The sequence below is a fragment of the Alosa alosa genome, chromosome 19 (genome assembly GCF_017589495.1).
Source record: "Alosa alosa isolate M-15738 ecotype Scorff River chromosome 19, AALO_Geno_1.1, whole genome shotgun sequence".
Classification (NCBI taxonomy): Eukaryota; Metazoa; Chordata; class Actinopteri; order Clupeiformes; family Clupeidae; genus Alosa; species Alosa alosa.
The window spans coordinates 620,404-627,903 of NC_063207.1; positions in this window are offsets into that span (position 1 = coordinate 620,404).

Genomic DNA, 7,500 nt, shown 5'->3' on the forward strand with positions numbered 1-7,500 from the left:
TCTATCTATCTGATGAGCCTAATGCATTGCTTGTGTGTGTGTGTGAGTGAGTGAGTGTGTGTGTGAGTGAGTGAGTGTGTGTGTGTGTGTGAGTGAGTGAGTGTGTGTGTGTGTGGGGTGTGCTTGCATCAGGAGCAGGGCTCTACACTAACATTTTCTTTTCAAGAGCACTTGTGCTCCCAAGTTAAAAAATTTAGGAGCACAGACAAAAATTTGGGCGCACAGTCCTGTACTTAACTTACACATAATCTAACATTATACTGCAGCTAACAGTTAAACATGCCAGTGCACCAATTGCTAATATTAAGAATGACTGACAACATTTAGGCTACAGGAAACAGGATTTTAAAGATCAGTAGGCAAACGTTAAGCCTACTTTCGTTTTGCACTTCAGCTTGTATTCGGTGTAAACAAACAAGCATGCGTGGAAGCCTGGAGTTGTCAGTAGCGTTATACCTTTGAATAAAATGGGAGTATTACGGGAGGCTACTTTTGTGCCCGTTCGCTACAGCTATATTTTGCATATTGCAGCCAATACGTCAACTGGGCTAAAAGGCATGTTAGGTTACCTTTCCTTCTCTCACTGCATTCTCAGAATCTCATCCTGTTCCTCCTATATCCAATGAATTCGGTGGATAGAAGAACTAATTTCTTAAATCTTTGCATCTTGGCTGGCTAGTCTAACTTTCCGCTTTTTCTGCGCCTCTTGGATTTGATAGAAGCGACTACTAGCGAAGTCACAACTTAAACTGCTAACGTTTATGGGAGGTGTAGTTTTATGCTGCATTTGCGACGTGATTCTATGGTTTGCACCAGTAATGTTTCTCGATGTTGCGGTGTATTTTGTAGACAAACATTGACATGGTTAGAAGTCATTCGCGACCAGTGCGCCTAAATATTTTTGCACTTTCGACGGCATCATTTTTATTTTCGCGTAATGCGGAAAGTGAAATGGGCGACTGTAGAGCCCTGAGGAGTGTTAGATGTCCTTGTGCCCTCCCAGCAGAAGAGGTGATGTGGACTCACTGATCAAGCTGTGTGTGTGTTCACTGATCAAGCTGTGTGTGTGTGTGTGTGTGTGTTCACTGATCAAGCTGTGTGTGTGTGTCAGTGGCGTAACTATAGTAGGTGCAGCAAGTGCAGTCGCACCAGGGCCCGCGGACCTCCGGGCCCGGCCGCTACCCCCGCCCTGCCTCCTTTTTTTTTTTTTTTAGAACTTTAGAATGTTAGAGCACGGAGAGTGAAGCGTCACTTTGACGATCTATCGGAAGATGAGCGCTTAACCGATGCAGATAGATACTTCAAAGTGCAGGTATTTAATGCAACTCTGGACATCATAATCAGTCAGCTCTCCCAAAGATTTGCAAGTATCACGGGAAACTTGTCATGTGTTTTGAGTCTGTACGTCCTATGACCCTTCAACTCGCAGGTGATGATGAACTGCTTGAAAAGGCAAGACGTTTGTCAGACCATTATAGCAGGGACATTGCACCGACATTCCCAACACAACTCCTCTCATTCAGGTATTGCTTTAAAGCAGATATTTTACATTAGTCATCTATTTTTCAACTTGCCAAAATGCTGGTGGTAGATTATGACAGTGTAACATCCACATTCGGGGAAGTGTGTACTGCTCTCATGTTGTTTCTGACATTGCCTGTGACTGTGGCAACAGCTGAGCGATCTTTTTCCAAACTCAAACTTATTAAGACCTACCTAAGGAGAAGAATGGGGCAGGAGAGGCTACGTGGGTTAGCTATCCTGTCCATTGAAAATACAAGAGCCAGAGCATTAAATATTGGGAACATCGTTGACGATTTTGCACAACGAAAGGCTCGTAAGATGGCCTTCTTCTAATGGCCTAATTCACGCATATTGGGGATTGTATGCATATAAATGATTTTATTTGGTTTCTGGATGGTTAAATAAGTTAGGCTACATTAAGTTTTGTTTCTGCACAGTGCGAGTTCATAAGCAAGCAATCTACGCTTGCAGTTTCAGCAAAGGGTTGAAGAGGCGCATTGAGTGTTTCCATAATTCCATGCGAGTTGATGTTAATGCAGTAATATTAGATTACCCTGGCCTGCAGGCAGTTAATAAAATTATTTTTTAATGTTTTTAATTTTTAATATTTTTTAATGTAATGGATATGTAGTCGTGTGTTTTTTATTTGAAAACTGTAATCTGTAACTACTAAACTACTTCGGTGCCTCAGGCCCTTTGCATAAACAATTGAAGTCACCCTTAATGTGTATGGCATGTATCAGAGCTAATTCATCCTGGGCCAAAGTTCGTCAGTATGGGGCCCGCGTAGCGCTCTCGCACCTGGGCCCACCATTGGTTTGTTGCGCCACTGGTGTGTGTGTGTGTTAATGCATGATAGGCCTACGCTACAATATCTATTTTGTAAGGAAATGTAAAAGACACACACACACAGACATAGCCTAGATTAGGTTAATTACAGAACTAAGTATAAGTATATGGAAATGTAAAAGACATAGCCTAGATTAGGTTAATGACAGAACTGTACGCTCAAATAAAATAAAATAAAAAATGAATTGTATACCACAACACTAAATTAAGAAATATTTCCTAATCTGGAAAATGTTTAGTTCATTGTTTCTTTCAGTCCACGGTTCCATAATAGCATTCAAATGTAGCGCAAATGATCCAGCAATCTCCTCGTCGAGGAGGCCCTAACCCTGCAGATCATAGAGAACGCATGCTCTGCACACTGTTGCCTGGCCAGTGTAGCCATGGCTATCTCTACTACTCTCTAAACCCCTCTTCTACTGCACTTTTTACCCCCCCCCCTTCCCCATTAATGCACAAATAGGCTGACACCAGACATAATTTCACTGCATTTCTTACTTCCAGTAACTATATGCATGTGACAATAAACTTCCTTGTATCCTTGTATCCTTGTATCCTCTACACGGAGAATGACAAGTGTCCTGGTGCGGACGCATGCTCTGCACACCGTTGCCATGGTTCTCTACACCGTTGCCATGGCTCTCTACACGGAGAATCACAAGTGTCCTGGTGCGGACGCATGCTCTGAACACCGTTGCCATGGTGTCCTGGTGCGGACGCATGCTCTGAACACCGTTGCCATGGTGTCCTGGTGCGGACGCATGCTCTGAACACCGTTGCCATGGTGTCCTGGTGCGGACGCATGCCCTGCCCCCGCTCTTCCAGCGCCACTGGTGCTCCAGATGAAAGTAGCAGTTCAGCAAAAAAAAATGGTTACATTTTGGGCCTCAGAGTTCAGGTAGGAGGGCCCCTTAGCAGGATTTTGCTCAGGCCCCCATGGAGGTCTGAACCAGCACTGTGTGTGTGTGTGTGTGTGTGTGTGAATGAGTGATCCAATGTAAAAATGTCTGTATGATTATTCTGTATGTGTGTGCCATGTCTGATCATCGCATATTTACACGTTTCACTTAGCAGACGTCTCATCCAAAGCGACTCACATGTGTCAATTATTTTACAAGGGCCACTGTCCTCTGAGCCAGTTGTTTTCAAAGTGGGGGCCGGGGCCCCCTGGGGGGCCGCGAGGGGGTGCCAGGGGGGCCTCAGCAACAAGGACAAATAAAAGCAACAAATAAATACATCTGAAAAATGTAAAATATACCTATTACTATGAGGGTTGTTATACAATTCCATTATAATAATGTGACGCATATCTGAACATTATATTTCCCATGATAATGACTGGGAATAATAGTAGAGTGATAGCTCTCATATAGCAGAAAGCCCCAAATACAATTTTTACACACTGTATGCTCCATCGCGATGTGGTTGTGGCTAAAATAATTATTAGGATTAGCTTAATGTATTTTTACATTTGCCGTAGTATTGTCGATGGGTTTAATAACACATCAAGGGGGTCCTTGTCAGAACCTAGTGGTATTTGGGGGGCCTTGTCGTGGAAAAGTTTGGGAACCCCTGCTCTGAGCAACTAGGAGTTAAGTGCCTTGCTCAAGGGCACAATGATGAAAAGATATTGAATCAGGCAACTGCATGCTAGCCCAGCCTCTTAACCACACAGACACACACACACATACAGAATGATTTTCAGAATGCCTTCAATTTTTGAACTGCATCGAATTGCATCGAATCAAATCGTACTGAATCGTTTTTTTATGAACATGTATCTTTTCTTGTATCGAATCTTGCCTATGTATATAGATGCAAATCCTGCCCATGTATGTGAATCGTGCTCATGTATCTAGATGCGAATGGTGCCCATGTATCTAGATGTGAATCGTGCCCATGTATCTAGATGTGATGTGAATCGTGCCCATGTATCTAGATGTGAATCGTGCCCATGTATCTAGATGTGATGTGAATCGTGCCCATGTATCTAGATGTGAATCGTGCCCATGTATCTAGATGTGATGTGAATCGTGCCCATGTATCTAGATGCAAATCGTGCCCATGTATCTAGATGTGATGTGAATCGTGCCCATGTATCTAGATGTGAATCGTGCCCATGTATCTAGATGTGAATCGGATCGCCTTTTCACACCCTTAGTCACAGGTGATGACCCATTTCAGTTATTAGCATGTTGAGCCCTTGCAGCCTCTCAATCACTTATCAATGGATATCAGTTATCAATGGATATCAGTTATCAATGGATATCACTTATCAATGGATATCAGTTATTAATGGATATCAGTTATCGATATCAGTTATCAATGGATATCACTTATCAATGGATATCAGTTATTAATGGATATGCAGTTATCAATGGATATCAATTATCAATGGATATCAGTTATTAATGGATATGCACTTATCAATGGATATCAATTATCAATGGATATCACTTATCAATGGATATCAGTTATTAATGGATACACACTTATCAATGGATATCAATTATCAATGGATATCAGTTATCAATTGATATCACTTATCAATGGATATCAGTTGTTAATGGATATCAGTTATCAATTGATTTTGGGCAGCCGTGGCCTACTGGTTAGCACTTCGGACCTGTAACCGGAGGGTTGCCGGTTCGAACACCGACCTGTAGGCACAGCTGAAGGTCCCTTGAGCAGGGCACCTAACCCCTCACTGCTCCCTGAGCGCCGCTGTTGATGCAGGCAGCTCATTGCGCCGGGATTAGTGTGTGCTTCACCTCACTGTGTGTACACTGTGTGCTGTGTGTGTTTCACTAATTCACAGATTGGGATAAATGCAGAGACCAAATTTCCCTCACGTGATCAAAAGAGTATATATACTATACTACTATACTATACTATACTATACTACTATACTATATCAGTTATTACAGTGCATGCAAATGCACTGTACTGTTCTTCCTAGGCAACTTCAACAACTTCTTCTTCCGCTTACCACTTTTTCCGCACGCAATTTCTCTTGAACAGTTTAACTTAGAAACTTCGTTCAAACTTTGTAACGTAGGTCTTCAAACGGACCAAGCTGCTATGTCTTTTCAACTTTTATACTTTTTAAACTATTAAAGAAAAACTTTTTAAAAATCCCCATAATACGGCCGTTAAGCAATTAGAATCCTATGGCAGGTGTTCAGGCCACCTGCAGCCTCAGGCTTTAAGCATACAATCTGGGTCAATTAAGACTACACATCCTATTCAACTGTTTCCTCTGCCCAAAACTGTTTCAAAATAAAAGTCCTCACTACAATAATCCACTGTTAAACAATGTAACCCATTAAACTACTGAACTTTTTACATTCAACTTTTAAACGGTCTACTTTTAAACTATCATTAAACTATCTATCTATTAAACTAGCTGTCTATCAACAACTTTTAACTTGTCATCAACTGTCAACACTTTTCATCAACTATGACTCCTACCCACTGTAGCTAGTTAGCATGGTTAGCAAAGTTAACATTGTTAGCATGCTAGTTAGCATAGTTAGCATAACTGCTAAAAATGATTAGCTAAGTTAGCTAAGTAACATGGTTAGCGTAGTTAGCACGCTAGCATGTTAGCATGCTAGTTAGCATAGTTAGCATAACTACTAAAAATGATTAGCTAAGTTAGCTAAGTAACATGGTTAGCATGCTAGTTAGCATAGTTAGCATAACTACTAAAAATGATAAGCTTGGTTAACTAAGTCACATGGTTAACATAGTTAGCATGTTAACATTGCTAGCATAGTTAGCATGTTTAACAAAACTGCTAGAAAATGTTTAGCAAAACTGCTAGAAAATGTTAGTTAAGTTAGCTAAGTAACATGGTTAGCATGTTAGCATTGCTAGCACTACTATAAAACATTAGCTAAGTAGCATGGTTAGCAGAATTACAAATCTTAGCATAACTGCTAGCAAACAGAGCCATTCCAACTTTCAGTTATCGTCAAATATCTACCTATACACAGCCATTAAACTATTTGAATATCAACATTCATTAAACTTCCAGTCTGTCAACAACTTTTAAACTATTTACCTTCAACTTTTAAACTGTCTACTTTTAAACTATCTATTAAACTAGCTGTCTATCAACAACTTTTAAACTATCTACTGGCTATCAACAACTACTAAACAGTCTACTTTTAAACTATCAACTTTTATTAAGCTATGCAGCCACCATGTCTATCCTAGCATCACCGTAGTAACCATCTCTGTATTATCTATTTTAACTATACATGATATTTTACATCACAACTTTAGCATTTTCATGCACTGGTAATTCCTTGGAATTGCATTTCTAGTTAATGGATATCACTTATCAATGGATTTCAATTATCAATGGATATATCAGTTATCGATATCACTTATCAATGGATTTCAATTATCAATGGATATCAATTATCGATATCACTTATCAATGGATATCACTTATCGATATCACTTATCAATGGATATCACTTATCAATGAATATCCGTTATTGATATCATTTACCAATGGATATCAGTTATCGATATCAGTTATCAATGGATATCAGTTATCAATTGATATCACTTATCAATGGATATCAGTTATCAATGAATATCACTTATCACTACACTACACTACTGCACGCTAGCCCAGCTCCTTAACCACTACATTACTGCACGCTAGCCCAGCTCCACTACACTACCACTGCACGCTAGCCCAGCTCCTTAACCACTACAGAAGTGTTTTTCCATTATGGGATTTTATAGTGATGTGAGTTGAAAAACACAGTCAAACGACATGTGTGGGATTAAGGCAACACAGATACACAGAACAATGGCTTTCAATCTTGATTATGCTTTCTGTAATTATGTTAAATTAGATTAAATTCTATCCTCCCAGCTCTCCCCTATTTTAAGCAAGGGGTTAACTTACTCCTTAGCAAACCATAACAGTGGTCCACCACCACATCTGTAGATTAAGCCACATCTACTCAATGTAAGTAAGATAAACAAGGATGTTTATTGTTCTCAGCACTGCCAGCATTGTGTATAATATGATTGTCACTTGGAGGAGACTTAAGATAGCTAGACAACTAACGTAGCATAGTTGGCTAACCGCTGCTAACGTGC